The sequence below is a fragment of the Bactrocera oleae genome, chromosome 4 (genome assembly GCF_042242935.1).
Source record: "Bactrocera oleae isolate idBacOlea1 chromosome 4, idBacOlea1, whole genome shotgun sequence".
Lineage (NCBI taxonomy): Eukaryota > Metazoa > Arthropoda > Insecta > Diptera > Tephritidae > Bactrocera > Bactrocera oleae.
Window position 1 is genome coordinate 31,729,156 of NC_091538.1, and position 23,865 is coordinate 31,753,020.

Sequence of the window (23,865 nt, forward strand, 5' to 3'; positions counted from 1 at the left end):
CAATAGGATATAGTTATCATTCAGCGCCGCCACAACAAAAATAGTGAGTGTAATCACAGCATAAAACCTGTTTTGGTTGGAGTATTATTAGTCAGTTAAGCTGCAACAACACTGTGGGGTAACATTGAGTGACTAACTGATTTTTATCTTTCCCTTTGGCGGCAACAGTAATGCGGACCTTTGGAAGTCGGTTCACTCATTAATAATGAAGCTGAGCATGATGAGCAAAATAATATAAAAGCGACAGACAGAATAAATTAGACTGCTAACAGAAGAAGTCGTGCATTATAATTGGCTCATATAAGTCGATATGTATGATATCTTAGCTAAATTAAGTCAACATATAATATTGGATATACTTCAGTTTAATGCAGAAAATATGTAAAAGCGATTCCCAAATAGCATACATATTGATTTCCATTATTATATTTTAGACTTTATACTATTATACTTTATACTAACTTTATGCCAAATATATCGATCTAGTATCTTCTAAGTATCTTCACAAGCCCACAGATATCCAATATATGGGCAGTGACTTTATACCGAAAATATCGGGCAATTTGTAAGATATTTTAATGATATCACTGTGCCCTGAAGGCATAAAGTGGTTACATCGGGTCAATACTCGTACTTTCCCTATTAAAGCTCCACATTAAGATGTGTTAATAGATAAACTGTGACTCCAGCTGTTTAAATGCTATAATCAATTATTTCAGTTTTGCGACGCATTATAATATAAAGTTCATGAAATGAACTTTTATCTGAACAAAATTACATTTTTAAGTAGATTCATACAAACGTGTACATATACTCGTATGTAAACACATAGATGAATACAAGTTTTTGTTGTGATTTTTAAGAAAAACCGGAGTTTACCTAGCGCCGTTAGTTTAGGTAAATACACATACATACGAGTACATGATCCACGTACATATGTACATATTATATGTATCAAGCAGATATTCGTAAGACCTGGGAAGAGGTTCCAAAATAGGTAGCTGTCACTGTTTTAGAAAGAGTTAAACAAATGCAATTTACGGAAGGGGTTTCCCAGCTTATAATTTCCAAGTTGCAATGCAATGAAACAAATTACAAATTTCTAAGAAAAATATGTATCTAAATATTATATATTGTATTATGGTAAAGAATATCTATTGTTTGTTGTACATACTTGTAGGTTCATGTGTATACATATACCATAACTATAAGTACACTGAGTATACATTTTTAGTTACGTTAGATACCTTAAGCAGTAAAGAAGTAGCTTTACTCAAACAGTTTTACTATATACTATTAAATATACAACTTGTATATTGTGTTTATGACATAAGATTTACGGCTAAAACGGCTTGTAACCGGATAGTGTCAAAACAATGTAAAGGGTTCAATAACCTCGACAACAGAGCAGTAACAGCACGATAACAAGGGTTCAAGCTGAGCAATATCAGAACCATAACAAGGATCAAAATACTTCAAAAGCAGAGCGGGCGTATAATCATACTTTTAACATCTGAACGGACGGATCCAAAAAATCGTAAATCGGAAAACAATTATTATATTTTAAATATTTTGGTAAGCCATTTTTTAAAAATAAATAATGCCTAGGTTAAGTAAAAAATCAATTGCACTAAGTCGCTTGAAAATCAAAGACGGATGCGAATTCTTCGGGCAAACTCATTGTACAGAGTTAGTAAGCTCATAATATTGAAAGCCATGCTAATCGCAGATTAGATCCCGAAGTACGCCGGTCCGAACAAAATATCAATAAAGTTCAACTTAGGACAAGGAAGAAGAAGAACAAAGTAGAAATACATAGATCTCGTCGAGAAAATTTCGAGGTAAGGTCTGTTGAGAAAAGTGTAAATACAGTTTAACATAGGATTGTAAGAGAAAATCCAAAGGTACGGTCTATTGACCAAGTTATAAATATTGTTCAACATAAGACTAGGCGGGAAAATCTCCAAATTCGCTCTGAAGAGCAAATTAGAAATACTCGTGAACATAGATCTCGGCAAGAAAATACCGACATAAGGTCTGTTGAGCAAAGTAAAAATACTGTTCATCATAGAACTAGGCGGGAAAATCCGGCGGTACGGTCTCTTGAACAAATTATAAATACTGTTGTGTGACTAGAAGGGAAAATTCACAACTTCGTTATGTAGATTTTAGTTGTTACAAATAAAACACAGTAAATTCTCGAAGACCAAAAGGAGTTTTAAATTCATTTCAAAGGAAAAAGAAAAGAAGATGAACACAAAAGAAACCTAAAACTAAAAAAACTGTTAAATACCAGACAACTGGTTAAATAATTCATACATTTCTACAGTAGAGTGACATAGAGATACCCGAAGTCGTAGAGAACTTTGAGAAAGAAATCCCGAGTATAGGAATTTAGAGCGCATGTCTGATCAAACGCAGTAAGAACATGCAAGAAGATATTCAGAAATAAGAGGAAAGGAATGCAACGGAGGTGGATTATGGTTTTCACACCAAGTGCGCAAGCTAAATTTCGAAACTATTGCGCAATGCCACCCGAATGCTGCATCCGCCTTTTTTAATGCAAAATTTTTCTTCTAAAGATGGAAATTACAATTTTTGTGCAACTTGCAAAAATGCAATTGCCAAAAAAATCATTCCAAAGAAATGTTTAGGAAATGGTTTTGACTTTCCTGAAATACTAGATTGTTTAAAAGATTTAACCCCAGTTGAAAAATGCCTAGATTGCCTTTTATGACAATCCGTCCTTTCAGATATCAAGGTGCTGTTGTTAATATACTTATTTCTATTAGCAATATTATTACATCTCTACCGAAGTCCTTTGATGAGCCTCATGTAATACAAATTCATTTAAGAAGGCGTTTGGAATATATCCATGATTATATTTAATATGCCAGATTGATTCAATCTCTTCAAGCGGAACAGACTTCCCATGATAATCCCTCAGACCATAATATTCGCACGGTCAAGAGACCCTTTTGGACAATATTTCTGTGGAAAACTTGGACTATAACCGTTTAGTTATAGCGTCAGGGGAAGGATAAAAACCAATTGACATTATTCAAGATAATAATTCCGAAGAGTTGTCATTTGGAACAAGTTTTCAGGTTACATCAAAGTTACGGCTGAAAATCTATTAAACGATTTTTTAAATATTAATTTTCTTTTTTTGAAAGGCGTTGGATCCTCTCCTGCGCAGTGGGAAGCTGAGAAACAAAAGGCAATCACTATGATTCGCCAAATTGGGCTTCCAACCTTCTTTATCACTTTATCAGCTGCTGAATTTGAGTGTGTTAAGCTTTCGGTTATTCTCTCTAAAACTGTTGGTTCTAAAGATATTTCGGAAGAGGAAGTCAACAGTTTAACAACTCAAGAAAGGTATCATCTTCTTAATTCAGATGCGGTTACTTAAGCAAGATATTTTAACTACCGCTATCGAAAAATCTTAAAGTTATTTAAAGATCATATCGGTATTTTTGGAGAGCATTCTTTTAAAACCTTTTACTGGGGAGTAGAGTTTCAACAGTTTCAACGGTTTCCCTCATGTATTGGCTTAATAATCCGCCTAGGATCAACCTTCAAGATCCTCAGACATTTCCTGGTGTCAACAGTTTCATTGACAATTATATTTCTACATAGCAACTTAGAAAATTAAATGTGTTATCAAAAGCATAACCACAGTCGGTCTTGTACTAGGGAAATAAGAGGACAGTTTTATCGTTTTGGTACACCTTATCCACCAATGAATTCAACACAAATATTGTTACCTCTTACAGAAACAATTCAAAAATTCGTTTTCAAAATTCAACACATTTATTTTGGTCCAATGAAGAGACAAATAATTTCAATGCCCTTAAGCTCAGTCGAATCCCAACTGAAACAAAATGTCTCAAGCGCAGGGTTTGCCCTATGAGTTGACATTAAAAACCTGTGCCAAAAATATGACTACAGTGAATAACTGGGCAACTTATGCATATTGATTTCCAATGTTCCTTTCCAAAAACTCTGTGGATTAAATTTTTTGAACCTTCTGTTGGTTTGATAGCATGATCAAAGAAGCCTCATCCTCTAAAAAGTTCTTGGCCACCAATTAAAAAAGGTTTGAAATATTTTCAATATAAAAGAAATGAACAAATTTCAATTGAAAGAAATCAATTTCCAGTTATTCCAACTGAGGGAATAACTATTCATAGAAGTCAGGATGCCACATAAAATGTTGTATATAGTTCATACTCGACCCAGAATGCCTAGAGCTTCGATATATGTATGTCGTAATCGTGCTACTATTGCAGAAGGACTCTTCATTATGGATAATTTTATAGCACGGGGACAAACAACTGCAATCAAAGCATTATAATAATATATGCAAGTATGGTATTGCTAGCTCTATACCCTAGTCGACATATAGATGGCGCCACTAGAGTTTACTTTGTTACTTTTTTACTGTTTACTTTGGAACGCACCTTGTATAATCAAAGGTTATAAAGAAAATTTATTCAGGCCGCATAGATGCCGTTCTGTTTAAATGTGTAAATATTAATATTTTGATTCTATACAGAAATTCTGCTCTTTCAAGAAGTTCTTACTTCTGACTTGTGCAATCAAAATGTCCTAATTGCTGGAGAATTAAACCTTTCTCTAAAGTCCACAGGGACTATAATAGGAAATTTTCTCAAAAAAAAAACATTAGTTCCCAACTTGGTGCAGAATATTCAACTACACCTGTGAGTCCACAAGTTAATGGGCGTATTTTAAACATGGATCCTTCCCATGTTAATGTAGTTACTTATGAGTAGGGTTGGGCAAAACCTTAGCATGTGCTATAAGAGCAAGTATATTATACACCACCTTTGTTACCACTCACCGTAGACATTTTAACCTTCACTGACGAACCGGGCTGTATTTAGTTTTTTTTTTTGTTTTAAAGGGAGTTCACAATTTTATTTATAAAAAGAAACTAGTATAATTATCTTATATTTATAACAAGTAAGGAACTTCTAATTTCGGATGTAACCGAACATTTTATACTCTTGCAACTTGCAAGGATTAAAGACTGAGAAATTATTTCAAGTGTCCATTTTTGACACAAAAACATACTATTATCGAGAGTTTTGTTTATTTACTTTATTATAATCATTTTAATACGATATCTTACACATTGACCGATATTTTCGGTAAAAAGTCAACTATAGGCAGTGGGGTCCACATATTCAGTACCTATGGGCTTGAACAGTTTTGGTTGGATTTAGGCAATTTTTGGTCACAGGGTGGCATACTTTAAACGCATTATTTACGCAAAGTGAATGATACAATCATTGTTGCGTGATTTGCATAGTGGAAAGTGAAAAATTCTGATGGAAGCTAAATGGTGTTAGATAGGAAATAGTCGTGATTGTAATCCGATTTCGTTCGTTTTCACGCTAAAATATAGAAATATGGGAAGAATGTTATCTACGGAAATTGATTGAAATCGGCTAAGCAGATCCTAAAATATGGGCTTTCACCTAAAAGTGGGCGGTGCCACGCCCACTGACTAATTTTGAATGCGGTTCCTAGAATATCATCTCATACCGTCCCAGAGTTTAGTGATTGATTTATCGCGCTTTTAGTAGTTTTTGACAGTACCGTTCTATGAGGAGTGGGCGGAGTTGCCAACCGTCATCCATTTTCACACCGTCGATAGAGGTGCTAAAAAAATTTGTTCTTAATGAGTTTTGTTAATATAGTTTAGTGGGGGTTACTTAGTACAGTATTGTGTGTTATTGTAGAGCTTAATTATGGCAATTTATTTGTTATTGATTATTGGCGTTTTGTGGGCGTGACAGTTGTCCGGTTACGCCCATCTGGGGATGGACGGACAGACAGAGACCCGGATTTCAACTCGTATCTTCATCCTGATCATTTATATATACATAACCCTTTATCTAACTCAATTAATTTTAGGTGATACAAACAACCGTTAGGTGAACAAAACTGTTGTATTATACTCTGTAGCAACATGTTCCGAGAGTACAAAAGGAAGGCCGTTACGGATGTAAAGAGGGTGTCGTGTATGGCGTATGTATCTGATGACGTTGCGCAAGAGAGGTGGTGGTCGCTCGTCGTTTTTTTTCTTTTACTTCCTTCGGTTTGGTGTATAGTGTGTAGTCATGTGTGGTGTGATCTTGGTGGTTGGATTGGCGTTGGGTTTGTTTGCATAGGGGTATTGCCAGAAACGTGCCGATATGAACTTTGAATATATGTACAATTGTGTGTGTACCACTAATTAAGCGCTATTCGCACAAAGTATAACTAATTTTTTTTTCCTTTTTTGTTGCATAAACCGATTGTTCTTTTCTTCGAATAAATTTTATTTCAATTTAAAATTTTAATAATTCCTATATATGTACCGCAACGGTTAGTTTTTTGTTATTATTGAGTTTAAGGGGCTTATTATTATTAGGAATAATTTTAAATATTGTACCCTCTCTATGTAGGGTATACAGACATAGTCAAATTTTATGCCGTGTGTATGTATATATATCCTTATTAGTTTCGCTGTAGGAAGGACGCGGGAAAAGAAAATTGATAAGGTGCAGGTATGCACTTTTGTTTTCGTATCGTTCGTGTATGTATGTAAAAAAAAATGATTCGCTTTATAACTTGGTTAGTTGCGTATATGCAAAAAGTATATAAAATATAATATACTTAGTATGTAGATATGTAAGTTAATGAAATATTATCCTTTATTGCTTTACATAATTCTAAACGTTGTGTAAGTTAATGTGCTTATTGAGAGTCAAATAACAAACTGATTGTGTTACAAAATTGGATTTATCAGCTTTCAAAGATGTTGTATTTGTTTTCTTCTTGATGAAGATACTATTAGTTAAATATTAACAAAAACGTTAAAGCTAAAAAAATGAATTTAAAGATACGGAAGAAAAAAATGTTCTTTCGTCTTGCACAATTTTGTAAATAACAGCATATATACGAAATAGTTGCAATTGCAAAAGAATTTCGAAAGCGCTTGCCCACAAGGGCAATCGGATCCAGAACAAAATAATTAATTTAAACATAAAATTTGTTTATCATAACAAAATGTTAAAATTAAATTTCTTAATTTATCAGGAAAAATTTGTACTTCTCCTGCACTAGAGAGAAGGGAAATTTCCGCAGTTTCGTGGCGTTAACGTAAAGTATTCCCAAGTCGATGGGCTGCCACCTGAGGGATCAACTGATCTCTTTGTAAATAGCTTAATTTTTTTGAAAACTTTTATATGTATAAATACGTATGCATATTAAATGAACTTACCTGTATTTATTGGTCAAATTGTGTATCTATGTATATACGAATTTCTTTTGCGGAATAAACATATCCTGTATTTGTTATAACCGTGCATATATGTATTTTTTTTTTGTTTATCGTTGAATTTTTATATAATTTTTCAATTTGTTTTAGCTCACTTATTTTGCGCAATCCTGCTTGTTTAAAAGAGCTAAGCCTCAGTGTTTAAACACACCACTCTTCTCGGCAAAAACTGGCGCACCCTAATACTGCCCATCACATAATTACTAATACACCACAAATTTGAAAACACTAAAGTCGATGACACCACACTCGCACACAACACAATACACCGTACCTGTACACTACCCAACTCAACAAAAAGGATGGATAGCAGCACAGCCGGGATCTTTCGCAAATCCCCACTCGATCACTTAACATCACTCCGCAACCACATTTTCGTTTATTCGCTTGAATCAACACGGCCACAGTTTGGTGCTTTTATTCGTTTTGTCGACAACAGAGATCCTGGTTGTTAGGCGTAGACATTGGTCTTATATTACGGAATAAATCAAAATTTATTATATATCGAAGCACGGAATTTTCTTTCAAATAAAGCGAGTTTCAATTCTCAGTCAGTGGTGGGTGATCCCCAATAAATTGAGTATCTATTTAATTATGGTCCTTCGAGCCCTAGTGAAAGGCACTATGGGATTTTAACAAAAGAAAAAAAGTTTACAGTGCAAAAAAGCCCGGTATCTGAACAAAAAACACAAAATAACAATTAAATAAATAAAACAAAAAAGATGCAGTGTCACATATGCACAAATGAAAAAGTGCGATTACACAAAAAGTACATACATTCAAAATATACCGAAAAATAGAAGTGTGGTGGCACAAAAGATTTCAGTGAAACAAAAAGTGGTGTTATAACAGAAAAAACAAGAAAGTACATATATGTATATTTACATATATAACTAAAATTGTGTGAGCAAAAACCAAATATAGTGCATTGACACATATAAATATGTATATATAATATAATGCAAAAGAGCGAAGAAAAATAATACATACAAAAAGCAGAAAAGAAAAAAACATATTGACAAGCACGCATACATAAAGTGCGTGCCAAAAACAAAAAAAAAAAACAAAGAATTTAACCACATAAAACACAAACCGGGCGCGAAACCCAAAGACAAAATAGAAATAAAAACAAAAGAACGGGCGCGATCATCAAAACAAGGAATTAAACATAGAAATACACATCCTTAAAAACAGCCTCTTGAGGAAAATGAAAGTGATCGTATTCATTCCATTTTGTCTTACTTTATTAAAATTGGTTATTTCAAATACCGGATTTTCAATATTTCCAGGACTTTTTAAACAACGCGGCTTCTAGTCTCGCCATCTGTCTGAAATTGTTACCCCTCAATTGTGTATTCTTCAGTGTTGTCGTATCAATTTTATATAACAGCTGACTTGTATAACAACTGAGATATCGCGCTACATGTGACATTACATTTGTAGTGTCGGTCGGAAAATGAGCATCGAACAAAGAGCCAGCATTAAGTTTTGTTTTAAACTTGGTAAGACTTTTACCAAAACTCATCAAATGATGAAACAAGTTTATGGCGATGATTGTCTATCCCGTAGCCGTATTCACGAGTGGTTTAAACGTTTTCAAGAGGGACGGGAGGACTTGGAAGACGACGAACGTTCGGGCCGGCCAAAAGATGTTGTGAACGAAAAAAACACGAGAGTTGTGCGTGAAATCATTAAAAAAGAGCCGAAATCATCGCATAAATATATGGAATCGGAGTTATCAATATCCGCATCGTATTTTGACAGAAAATTTGGGCCTCAGAAAGGTTTGTGCTCGATTTGTCCCGCATACTTTGAAACAACACGAAAAAGACCTCAGCATTCAATATTCAAGTGACAAAAATCGCATTCATATCATCAACCATTCACCCTATTCGCCTGATATGGCACCCTGCAATTTTTATTTGTTCGGAAAACTACATTTGGCCATGAAAGGAAATCGCTATGCTGACGTTGATGCCATCCAAAAGGCCACGACCGCCATCCTCAACGCTATACCGACAAATGACCTAAAAAAGTCATTCGATAACCTTCTTGAACGTGCAAAACGTTGTATTCAGGCGGAAGGAGACTATTTTGAAGGCGAGTAATAAATTTTTCAAAAAAAAACAAATAATATTCGTTTTTTAATAAAAGTCCTGAAACTTTTGAATTGCACCTTGTAAACACATACATATTTGCAATTAGGAAATACCTGTGTTTCTTCAAGCGACTTCATGAATACTAGAACTAACTTAAATATTCAATTTATTTAAAATATAAAAGGAATTATTAAAATAGTGTAATTGAATTATAAAGTCTTTTGTTATATTAAAATACTTCCCTTAACAACCCTATGTAAAATACTCACCTTAATCTATTACAATAATTAATGGAAGTTAGAAATGTAATCATATGATACTTACCTCTTTTTTGCACATATTTACATTACCATTAGTTTAAGCCGTTAGCTTAAGTTTAGGCTAAGCGATTCCAAAAATCGGAATAAAGAATTCAATTGTATAAAATCGCAATCGCGATCGCACGTCTTCGTTTTATCGTTCGCATAATTTTACATAATTAATTTTAGGCAAAGGCAATTGGTAATTTCTTAGTACAGTCGCGCATCATAAATTCGTTTATTTTTCTCAAAAATGCTTTAGATATTTCAACCTGCATATTTCCAATTTCGTTTCGCGCTCTCTTCGTATCGCGAACATAAGTACGAACGTTTACATAAAATCATACAGCATAGAATTTGCTTATCTACTTTTATTCTACACTGGGGTTAATTAAATTAAAATTTAAAATAATTTCTAAAAATATACACTTAAAATTCGCAAGTAAGTCAACAGCATTAAAGTGAATACAAATTCACTGAATTAAAAACAATATAATAATAAAAAAAAAATATTTCCAACAACATACTTACATACATATGCATACATATATTTGTATATACAATTTTACATATATTCAAAGTCTTCATAGGCAATTATCCGGCAATACCCTTTGTTCTTTGGCAAACAAAAACAAGCAGGATTGCATACAAAACTAAAGGGCATTGATCCTTCAACGAGCTCTCAATTGCATAAAAAAATAGTCACATACATACATACGCACAAACAATTCGTGCATATTTATGTACAAAGCGCATTGATCTCTTCAACGCGCTCTCATTTGCAAAAGCACATAGCTGCGTACAAACAAGTCCATATCTTAATGTGTTCCTACATTCTTCTAAATAAGCACATAAAAAGTATTAATAATTAAAAGTGCGGTGTCATGAGAAAAAAAATATATATTGTAGTACATAATACAATAATAATATTGCAAGTAAATACGAAACTGTATTAATAAAGGTTTTACCAATATAATATAAATAACAAATACATATTTATCGAAAGGAACAATAAACTTTATTGCTTTATTCAAATCAGTATGCACTAAGTAAATTTTAATTCTTTTTGGCACTTATTTAAACATATAAATAAAATGATAAAGGTTGATAATAAACAACATACGCCTGGAGCTACACGCTCAAAACAGGTTGCTATATTTATTTCAGAAAGTGACAGGTTAATAAGATACTGCACTAGGTTTCCATCTTCACCAATTCAAGACAACTCTGAATCATTACTAAAAATAAAAATGCAAAATTTTAACAATTTTTGGACTCGTATTCAAGCGGCTCATGACGCCTTTCGTCAATTATGAAAACTACTTAGACCAGTATGAAGCTGCAAAAACTATGACCTCCGATCAATTAAAGCTAATAAAAGCTATTGCACTTACTCCACATCCGAGAGTAGTGCTGCCACAAACTCAAAGTCAGGAGACAAGTTCAGATATCCATTTCGAGGTGCCCGAATGTGACACAGACATATTCAATGGAGGTTATGAAGATTGACCGTCCTTCCGGGACATGTTTACAGCCGTATACATCACCCATCCAAAATTATCAAAAGCACAAAAATTGTATCACCTCCGATACAAAACTAAAGGTAAAGCAGGCCCAATAGTAAAATAGTTCGCACTAAATGACGACAATTTTAATTTGGCTTGGGAAGCTCTGAAAGCAAGATATGAAAATGAAAGAATATTGGTCGATAAACAAGTAACGATACTAATCAACTTGCCTACATAAGATTCAAAAAGAAACTAGCGAAGAATTTATAAGACTACAATCCACTGTTTCAAACTGTTTGTCGGTTTTATCAACACAGAATATTCCCACAGATAGCTGGTAAGAAATGAACGACTTTCTAACTACCAAGTACGAAAGCGCTGAAAGGGTAGACAAAAAACTAATTAAAACAAAAATTGTTCAACACGGCCTAAAAAGAAGCTTCAATAGACCCCAAGCTAGTAGCAAGAACAAATTAAACAGAAGCTTTTACAAAATAATAAACATACGTCTTGCGAACTGTGCACAAGAGAGCAAAAACTACAATCTTGCGAAAAGTTTATAAACTTAAAAGTTAACGAACGAAATAATTTTGTATGATCAAAAAGACTTTGTACAAATTGCTTGTCACATGCACATACATATAAAAACTGCAAAAGTAAATTCAATTGCTTATATTGTCACAAAAGACACCACCCAAAGCTCTTAAAACGGGTGTTTTTTTAGAGGCATAGAACTATAAATTGCAATAAAACAACGATGGATTATTCAATTGACATGAATTTTATTTATCCGAAAGATAATCCTATTTTCGATGACTTTTTCCAACATTTGTGGCCGTATATCGGCAATAACTAAGCTTATGCGCATAGACCAACGACTTTACATAACCCCACAGAAAGTAATCGAGCGGTGTTCAATCACAAGATCTTGGAGGCCAATTCACAGGTCCAAAATGTGAAATTAGGCGGTCACCAAAAGTGTCTTTCAATAAATCGATTGTGGCACGAGCTGTGTGACATGTTGCGCCATCTTGTTGGAACCACAGCTCCTGGACATCATGGTTGTTCAATTCAGGAATGAAAAAGTTAGTAATCATGGCTCTATACCGATCACTATTGACTATAACGTTCTGGCCAACATCGCTTTTGAAGTCGTACGGACCAATGATTCCACCAGCCCATAAAGCGCACCGATGAGTCAGTTTTTCAGAATGTAACGGTGTTTCGACATACACTTGAGGATTAGCTTTACTCCAAATGCGGAACCATTATTTTCGAAATAAAATTGCACAAAGTTCTATACCTTGAAAAAAACACCCTTTACATAAAGAACCACATGTTTAGTAACAAAAACCCCCAAAACCCAAAATCTCGAAAATTGCCAAGAAGCACCATGCTGCTCAAAGGTATGGAAAACTCAAACGCTATACAGCAAAAACCAAAGTAGAGTACTACTATTCTCCATCGAATACCGAGGAGAATTATTTAGATCAAGGATCACAACGATCTTTCATAGTGTCTAAGGCACAAAATGGGCTAAAACTGCTAACAAAACAATAAAATTTAGAAATTACGGGAATGTGCGGAAGAGTAGTCCAAAACTCAAATAAAATCTGCCCCATTACCCTAATTTTCCCCCAAGCGGATTAGCGAATTGTAGCAGAAGCTATAGTTCTACCGCAACTTATTAACAAGCTATTACATAAATAGCAAGCATTGGCAAACGTTTTTCAAAATGTCATACCTAAAGCTGGCAGATCCCAACTGCAACACTTCCGCTCAAATAGATATTCTAATAGACAGCGACCTCATACCGAATAATAATACTTGAAGGTGTTGAATGAATTTCAACCACCCTTCTATTCCAAAACACTATATTTGGTTGGATTATCAGTGGACTAGTTACAGAACCAGTTTCCACATCAACAACTCAAGTTGACGAAAACTCTAAAGAATACGTTAATTCACAATTGAGGAAATTTAGGGAGTTAGAAAAACGCCCCTTCATATCAATTACAACCCCAGAAGATCGGTATTGTGAAGACTTCTACAAAGCCACAACTACGCGGTCAAATAATGGCCGGTACGTCGTACGACTACCACTAAAGCCACACCATTGCAGCACTCCACAAATTGGCACAAAAAACCAAGTCAGAGCTTCTTCTGAAAACCCCAGTGTTAAAAACACAAATATATAAATTATATAACAACCAAATCATTAAAATATATTACTACATATTTCAATATAAAAATTTGTGTCCACTAAGTTTCTTAAATTCGAAAAGGACAGTACAACAAAAACACAGGGAGTCCAATGGGATGCGATATCTGACCAGTTTCACTTACTGAGCCCGTATCCGCATTATCCGCAATAACGATTTCGACCCCGCAGGATGGCTTTCGCCAATTATGATACAAGCGAAAATTATGATTCTTCTTCACTCAGAAAAATGGTCACCATTCTCAAACATTTAAGCGATATGCGAATCTCCCGATTCTTGGCTACTCTCGTACTATAGTGGTAGATAAAGATCTCAATTATCGTACCTATACTAGCGCTCATCATACGGTTAGTTTATGGGAAACACTTGTAAAAGTTGCAAATCTCACTTCAAAAAAGTGAGCGAAAATCACAAACCCCACTCTCGCAAGATCCCTCTTCAAAGGTTTCAAAGGAACACCCATTCTGGCCATATCTGAGCCAGGCGCGGAGTCGCTATCTGATAAAAAGAAATAGTAAATAACCGCCAATAACATTAATAAACAAAAACAAGTAAGGAAGGGCTAAGTTCGGATGTTACCGAACATTTTATACTCTCGCAAAGTCAAATGGTATACTCGTTTGAGATTTCTTTGTGGATTGACTGATATTTTCGGTAGAAGGTCAACTATAGGCACTGGGGTCCACATATTTAGTACTTAGGGGTTTGAACAGTTTTGGTTCGATTTAGACAATTTTTGGCCGCAAGGTGGCATACTTTAATTGCATTATTCACGCAAAGTTTTACCCCGATATAATCATTGTTACCTGATTTGCATAGTGGAAAGTGAAAGAATCAGATGGATGTAAAAATGGTGTTACATGGGAAGTAAGCGTGGTTGTAGTGCGATTTCGCCCATTTTCGCACTATGACATAGAAACATGAAAAGAACGTTATGCACCGCAATTTGGTTGAAATCGGTTGAGCAGATCTCAAGATATGGGTTTTCACCTAAAAGTGGGCTGTGCCACGCCCACTGACTAATTTTGAACGCGGTTCCTATAAAGCCAATTTATACCATCTCAGAGATAAAATTTAATGTCTCTGGCGTGTTTAGTGCTTGATTTATCGCGCTTTTAGTAGTTTTTAACAGTACCGTTATATGGGGAGTGGGCGAAGTTGCCACCCGATTTCAACTATTTTCACACCGTCAATAGAAGTGCTAAAAACTTTGCTTCTAGTGAATTTTGTTATTATAGCATTAGCGGTTTAGGAGATATGCACATTAAACCTATTAGAGGCGGGACCACGCCCACTTTTTAAAAAAAGTTTTAACTGCAGATGCCCCTCCCTAATGTGATCCTGTGTACCAAATAACAGTCTTGTATCTTATTGCGGAGCTTAGTTATGGAAAGTTATTTGTTTTTGATTAATGGCGTTTTGTGGGCGTGGCAGTGGTCCGATTACGCCCATCTGCAATACCAACCATCTCACGGTACCAAGAAACATGTCTACCAAGTTTCATAAAGATATCTCAATTTTTACTCAAGTTAGAGCTTGCACGGACGGACGGACGGACGGACGGACGGACAGACAGTCACCCGGATTTCAACTCGTCTCTTCATCCTGATCATTTATGTATATATAACCCTATATCTAACTCGATTAGTTTTAGGTGATACAAACAACCGTTAAGTGAACAAAACTATTATACTCTATAGCAACAGGTTGCGAGAGTATAAATATATAATCTAATAATAAGTCGTCACAACCAACTAATGAATAAGCGCAAATAAATATAGATATACCACTACTACATCTTCATGCATGCTGCGCGCTTTACTATTCCAACAGCAGTACACCGAGATACCTGGAACGTTTACTGCAAATATGTGCAATACTGGGCAAAATATTCGACTAGGGGGCCCAGGATATTTAAATGAGCTAAGCCTCAGTAATTAAATACACCACTCTTCTCTACAAAAACTGGCGCACCCTAATACTGCCCATCACATAATCACCAATACACCACAAATTTGAAAACACCAAAGTCGATGACAACACACTCAATATACACTACCCAACTCAACAAAAATGATGGACAACAGGACAGCCGGGATCTTTCGCAAATCCACACTCGATCACTTAACATTCAACAGGAATCCTGGTTGTTAGGCGTTATTTTCTAACTTTTTTAATTTCGTTAAAATCGAAAGACATTGTTCTTATTTTACAGAATAAATCAAAACTTATTATATTTCGAAACACGGAATTTTCTTTAAAATAAAGCGAGTTTCAATTCTAAGTCAATGGTGGGTGATCCCCAATAAATTGAGTATCTATTTAATTACTGGTTATGATTTATTAAGCATAAGGGTATTGCCGGACTTGACCACATTATGTAATTGAAAATTTCTTTTCTGATTATTATATAATATTTAGTGTTTGTTAAATTTTGTGTGTTTAGATACACAAAGGTAAGCATGTACAGGCTTTCTTTTTATATATATAAATATGTATGAATTATTTTTATGTACTTGTATATACATATATGTCATTGTATTATATATTGTATATATGGATGTAGATAATCCACCAAACTGTTTTGGTTAACCCGGAAATTAACCGTACATTAAAACAATTGGCCGCAACGGTCATATTAAAATATTAGCCGATTTTAATACAGTTTTTAGCAAGTTAAACTTTAACTGTCAACACACATATATGCAAATAAATAAGTAATAGTAAGTGGAATCGATACGAGTTACTTTGTACCGCCTCAAGGGTATTTGGGGGTTTTATATGTGTGTGTACGTGTAGGATGTGCCAATGCAGATAAATCCGTTCCCTCCTTTCTACCGTTCTAGCTTGCTTTTGTTTTTCTTTGTTCCGTAGATAGGTTCCTTAGTTTTTTATATTTGTATTTTGTGATTTGTATTTGATTTCGAGATCGGTTATTATTTAATTATGCTGGTATGTATATATTGTGTTCAATAATAGGGCTCGGGGTTTGAAATGATTTATATTTTTGCCCTTAACCTTTGCACAGACTTTATGTAAATATGTTTGCACTATTTTATATTTTTATTGTTGTATATTTATATAGTAGTTTCATAAACCAACTTTATTGTTATGTATGCGTATATTTATTTTCACCGCACTTTTTGTATAAATAATATGTATATTTATTTTTCGGCACTTTTTTTTATCTGTATATTCATTTCTACCACACTTGTTTGTTCACTATACACTTGTTTTTATTTATGCATACAAGTATATGCAAGCATATGATTACCACATTTTTATCTCACCACACACCGTAGACAATATAACCTTCACTAACGAACCGGACTGTATTCAGTTCTTTTTTGTTTTTTTAATGGAGTTTACAATTTTATATAATATATATTTATATTTTAACAAAAAACTAGTACAAGTATATAAAAATAAGGCCGTTATGTAAAACATGGGGTCGTGTATAGCGTGTGTATCTATCCGATGACGTTGTACAAGAGAGGTGGTAGTCGCTCGTCGTTCGCATAGAGGAAGAGCGTAAAACGTGCACTTATGATAGGACAAAGTGGCGGAATAAAATGCGAAATCAGTGGATTATTTGTGAGATCATATTTTTTAGTGACTTTTACGTGTGTTTCTAATCTTTATTTAAAGCTATTTAATATAGTTTTGTCTTTAAGAAAGAGCGGGTATTTTGTCGCAGAGTATTGTTTTGCTTAACAGTACCAATTACCAAAGTACCTATATACATATTTTGGTTAGAATTCCCCGCAAATGTTATGTAAACTTTGACTTCCGAATAAATTATCAAAATATATTTGTTTATTGAGTATATAAAAAACATGTAAAGTTCATGTTTAGGTTATTTAAAACTTGTAAGTGTTTTGAAATATTTATATAATTTGTTAAATTGAACTTTAAAAGTTAATTTTGAAAATAATTTGTGATTAAAATATACATGTACATATATATTTGGACCGCATATTTATCTCTAAAATGGGAACCAAAAAGTACTCTAGAAATATACTAAAAAATCTCAAAACTTATTTCTTTCCTTAGTGGCACCACTGTCAAATGTTATAAAAAATTTGAACTTTGACTCTCGATTCAAAGAGTTTCGTATCATGTTATCCACGCAGTGGACTGAATAGGTTGGTGCGGAAGGAGGTACACATTTTATTTATGTAATTTTTCTTATTCTATGCCTTTTGTAATACCAAATTGTCCAACTATAATATAATTGCCACTCAACCTGTACTAATAAAAATATACGCGCTCATTCGACTTCTGCAAACAGATTGATAATTTTTTATTTTTCATGCGCATGGTCACACAGTAAACGCACCAACACAATTTCATTTTGAGCGAGTCATTTAATTGCGGCAATGCCCACCCCTGCATATGACAGAGTTCATAGATATCATGATAGTATTTGTGTCTCAATTTCGAGCTAAAGTTTTCAGACTTAACATTTCTTTTTCAAACATAATGACAATAAAGATCCCATAGATGCTCAATAGGATTGAGGTCAGGTGATTGAGGGGGCGTTTTAAGTTGTCTAGGAGCATTGTACAAAAGCCAAAGTTTAACTATTTCCGCAGTATGCTTCGGGTCATTATCTTGTTGGAACCAAAACGTCGAAGATAATCCAAGATTCTCTGCACTTTGTTTCAAATTGATTTTTAAAATGTTCAAATAACCCCATTTATCCATTGTGGATTCAATAAATTCAAGCTGACCCACACCACCCAGCAGTTCCTGACTTGCGCCACACAATTTGTCCACCTTTTATGCCAAAAATGCAAAATTTATTTTCATCCGAAAATAATATTTGTCTCCAGAATTCCGGCGACTTATTTATATAATTATGAGAAAATTCTATGCGCTTTCGCCGGTTTACATGTGAAATATATGGTTTCTTTCGAGCGACTTTACCATGATATCCAGCTTTTCGTAAAAGTTTTCTAGCAGTTTCGGCACAAATTGTTTTTTTTAATAGTTATATTTAAGTTTTCAATAATCTTTGTGGACGTAATTCGCGGGTTAACTTTCACCATATTTATTATTTTCCGTTCTTATCGGGCTTATAATATTTTCGGACGGCCAGATCGCGGTTTTGACGTTAAAATTTCGGTTTTTTTAAAAATTGTTTACGACACACTGGACAGAAGAATACGTTCTTCCAATAGTTTGCCCATCACAAAAATGAAAATAGAAATACACATTTTTGTTTTTGCATTTTGAACTTAGAATATTAAGAAGAAATACATGCAGAAAATTTGAACTGAATTACCTATTTCCATCGTGTTTTTACTTCACCTAAAAAAATGTGTCGGGTGAACGCAGACTTTATTGACTATGGTATATGATTTGCATTGATTTCACCACCTGTTAGAAATCTAGTTCCTCTGGTGTCGAAAAAGTCATTAAATTGGCAATCTATTAAAAACGAGATGGACAGTCCAAAGCCGTAAGGTTTAAGTCACTTCCGCGATTTTTATACTCTTGCAACATGTTGCTATAGAGTATAATAATTTTGTTCACCTAGCGGTTGTTTGTATCAACTTAAACTAGTTGAGATAGATACTGTGTTTTATGTCCGTCTTTCCGTTCGTTTGTCTGCCTGTGGAAGCTGTAACTTGAATAAAAATTGAAATATCGCAATGAAACTTATTTCGTGGTAAAAAGTTAAGGCCGAGTTCGTAGATGTGCGTAATCGGACCACTGCCACGTCCACAAAACGCCTTTAAACGAAAACCTATAAATTTGCCCAAAATTAAAATAAAGAGCTGTAATTTAGCAGAGGTTATCGCAGTAGTAAGTTAATATGATACCAAATTCGATTGTAATGGAATGTAAAACTTACGACTTACTGTTTTTTATTTGGTATATTATTATTAAAATTTTTAAAAGTGAATGCTTGGGATTACGAAAAGAGGGTTTATATATTTTGGCGGCACTACCCCTAATAGATGAACCATTATGAGATTGGTAAACAGGTTTGGCCAATCTGGAAGCATCACAAGAAGAACTTACGATCGAGATCCGTATGTTCGTGTTCAAGAAACAATCGCGGCTGTTGCATCGCCAATTCAGGAAAATCTAAGAGTTTCGACTCTCAACTTATCGGCGCAACTTGGAGTTTGCAGACTGTCATTACAACGGATAATTCATTATGACTTAAACCTGTTCTCGTACAAAGATGGTTAAGCCTCTAGATTCGCCTGCTCGCCTGGAATTTTGCAAAAAAATTATTGAAATGTCCGAAGAAGACAATAACTTGACAAATTGCCTATTTATGTTTGATAAGGACCATTTTGATCTACAGGGAAATGTAAACAAGCAAAATTGTCGTATATGGTGGGGATAAAACTCAGAAATAATCCACTAGACGGAACTTCACCCAGAAGGAGTCACATTATCGGGCGTTATTTCTTTGAAGAAAACGATGTAACAGTAACTGTCAATTAGCACCGTTATTTAGAGTTTTTGAATGAGTACTTTACCCAGAACTGCGTCGAAGACGTAGCGTTTGATTCAAGCAAGATGGAGCAACAGCACACATAGCCAGATCAGTTATTGCGGAGCTCCAACAAAAATTTGAAAATAAATTAATATCAAGAAACTCCACTTTACGCTGGCCCCCAAGGTTACCTGACCTGACTACACCAGACTTTTTTCATGGGATTATGGGTACATATAAATGAAAGTTCCTTTCAAATGAAATTAATCAACCACTCAACAGTCAAATGAATTGTAGAGAGTCAAATGATCATAAAGAAGCAATTAAGCTACTTAAAAAAAATAATTTTTATTCATATGAAAATAAACAAAAAAACCAGTAAGGGTAATGTCTAAAAACCTGCACCGCTCATGTAAACCTAGCGTTGTTGTATAATTTTTAGCTGAAAAAGGGATTAAAATTATCTCTACTATCAATAAATTGTCATGGAAAGAAAAAACGCCATTGAACATGTTTATGTTGACATTTAGCAACGAAGAAAACATAGACAAAATAATGAAAATAAGTCATATACTTGGGTGTAAAGTGGAAATCCAACCAATGAAAGGAAATAAACTAGTCCCCCCATGTAAAAAATGACAGGCCACACGCAAAATTATTGATGCAAAGGGCCAAGATGTGTTAAATGTGCAGGCAATCATCTTACAGTAAATTGTAAAAAACCTCACAACCAAAGAGTAAAATGTGTCAATTGTGCAGAGCCCCATCCAGCAAATTACAGGGGATGCGTTGTAGCCAAAGAGCTGCAAAAAATCAAAAATAAAAAGATTCATAAGCCCATTTGAACAAACATATCCCAAAAAATATTGTAAAAGATGCACCAGTAATAAATATAACTGCTAGCGTTCAAAATAAAATGTAGCCTCTGTAGCTCCGACAGGTACTGAAATGCAAGGTATTGATACCAAAAGACAGGGGGATATTACCCAAACCACTCAACTCATTCTTGATAAAATGACCAACCTTGAAGACTCTTTTTCTAAAATCAATAAAAGGGTTAATAAACTTGAGGGCAGTACTAAAAAGACTGCACCTAAATATAAAAGAAGCTCTTAATGGCTAAAACAATTAAAATTATGTCATGGAATGCAAATAGGTTGCTCAATCATCACCAAGAAGTAAAGGCAATCCTGGACATAAATAAACTAGACGTGTGCCTGATATCAGAAACGCACTCAATTAAAGGAAGGGAGTTATTAAAAGCGGTTCAAAAATATGGATGTGAAACTTTATCAACGGGCAAACTTACATACTGGCCTACCGACCCAAACAAGTTTCGTGATCTTATTGATTTCTTTATCATCAAAGATGTTTCAAGCAATTACATGCAAATAGAAGATATTTTGGATTTAAATTCAAATCATTTGCCGATTGTTCTAACTTTAAGTGAAAATATTATAATGAAACCAGCTAACCCATATCTGACTAAAATGGACTGATTGGGAAAGCTTTAGAATCTTACTTGACCAAAGAATTGAATTAACAGTTCCATTACAATCTGAAGAACAGTTAGATCTGGATGTAGAAAAACTAACCAATGATATCCAGTATTCAGCGTGGCAAAATACATCTGAAGTTTGTTTAAGACCAAAAGGTAACAATTATCCTAAAGAAATATTGGAAGTAATTTTTGAAAAAAGAAAAGCGAGGAAAAAATGGCAACAATCCAGAGCCCTACAAGATAAAACTAGACTGAATAACTTAACGTCTCAATTGAGAAGCGAAATTAAACAATTTAAGAACGATACCATGAGTGCGTTTCTATGTGAACTTACAAATGACTCAAGTACTGAATATTCACTTTGGAAGTCTACCAAAATACTGAAGATGCCAATTATGCAAACCCCTCCAATTAAAAACATTGATGGTAGATGGGCTAGAAATAACTATCAGAAAGCATCCAGATTTGCTGAACACCTTGAAACGATTTTTCAACCTAACACGATGGATGACACAACACTATTACCAAACATTACTGCACAAGAAAATATGGAAATACCACGCGTCTCTCTAGCTGAAATCAAAAAAGAAATTAAGAATAACATGAACCCTAAAAAAGCTCCTGGTTTCGACCTGATCACCGGCCAGATACTTAGAGGACTACCAAGGAAAGCATTAGTTAAAATAACCAATCTGATAAATGCATCATTCAGACTACAATAAGTACCGTAATTATGGAAAGTGGCTGAAGTTATTATGATACCCAAACCTGGAAAGCCACCCCATGAAACCACATCATACCGACCAGTTGTTTGAAAAACTTTTATTGAAAACATTAAAACCAATCATTGATGAGAAAAATCTTATTCCAAATCATCAATTTGGTTTCCGGAATCAACACTTTACGATTGATCAGGTTCATCGAATAACTGATCCTATTGAAAAAACATTAGAAGAAAAAAAGTGTGCTCAGCAATATTCCTTGATGTAGCACTAGCTTTCGATAAAGTTTGGCATGCAGGATTGAACTATAAACTTAAAATGTTTCCTTCAACACAATTCTCGAAATTTCTGAAATCATATATAATATATCAGAATTATATTTCAGAATCAAACAAGAGGACGCTTTTTCTGCTCTAAAAAAAAATACAAGCGGGAGTTCCGCAAAGTAGTGTATTGGGACCGTTGGCGACAATAATATTGAGTCAACAGAAAAATTACAAAAAGCCATTGCAGAAGTGCAACGCTGGACAACTACTTGGTGCATTAAGCTGAATGAAACCAAATCAGTGCATATCGATTTCACCAATAAACGTATACAGCACAAACCAATATTTATGAACCAAAAAATAGTTCCGTATGAGAATACAGCAAAATATCTTGGTATGACCCTTGATACTAAACATAGGTGGAAATCACATGTCAAAAAAAAAAAAAAAAAAGAATTAAAACTTAAGTACAGAAAAATGTACTGACTATTAGGCAGATTATCTGCCTTGTCAATATACAACAAGTTACTCTTGTATCAACAAGTCCTTAAACCGATCTGAACTTATGGTATCCAACTCTGGAGCTGTACCAGTCAAAGCAACAGATTAATTATCTAAATATTTCAAAACAAAGTACTTCGTGGTATTGTTAATGCACCCTGGTACATTCGTAATGACAACTTGCATATGGATCTGAATGTAGAAACTGTTGACAACTTCATCAAAAAGTATGCTCAAAGTCATGAACAACGACTTCAACAACATATAATATCAACATTGAGACTCTCCAGCTCCTTAACAATGATGGCCTTACCAGAAGATTAAAGCGAGTAGAACCTTTCGAACTTGTGTAAAAAAAAAAATTAACTATAAATAAATTAATCATTGTTCAGATCTAACTAAAATAGTGACTATAATACATACATATGTATAAATTTACACATCTGAAATGAATATCATAGGATAAGCATTTTGTAATTTTAAAACCGTATAAATTTAAGTCAGAAACAAATAGTTTATTAGTATTAATTTACTAGATTGCTATAAAATGAATTCCCCAAAGGAGTTTTTATTAAAATAAATATAGTTTAAAAAACTAAAGACACACGCTTTTAAAGAATATCGAACGAAAAAGTTGAAAATAATTTTAAAAATGAACTTAAAAAATATAATTTCGTATATCGAACGCCCCACGCTTTTTCCTCAATTATACTAGCATTTTTTATATACTATTTTTTTAAGTTAATTTTTAAAATTATTTTCAACTTTTTCGTTCGATATTCTTTAAAAGCGTCTGTCTTTAGTTTTTTTAAACTATATTTATTTTCAACTTTTTAGTTCGATATTCTTTAAAAGCTTTTTTTTTTTGTTTTTTTAAACTATATTTATTTATATTTTATTATTTTTTAATAAATAGTAGCTGTAGCTGTCTACATTATG

At 33.9% G+C, this 23,865-nt stretch overlaps 1 long non-coding RNA gene across 1 annotated transcript; it reads left to right on the forward strand.

Moving 5' to 3' along the window:
* The first annotated feature begins 1,243 nt into the window (after positions 1 to 1,243).
* Positions 1,244 to 8,972, forward strand: LOC138856861 (uncharacterized). Its single transcript, XR_011395828.1, has 2 exons — positions 1,244 to 1,575; positions 7,442 to 8,972. It is a non-coding gene; the product is annotated as an uncharacterized lncRNA (long non-coding RNA).
* Positions 8,973 to 23,865: the final 14,893 nt, after the last annotated feature.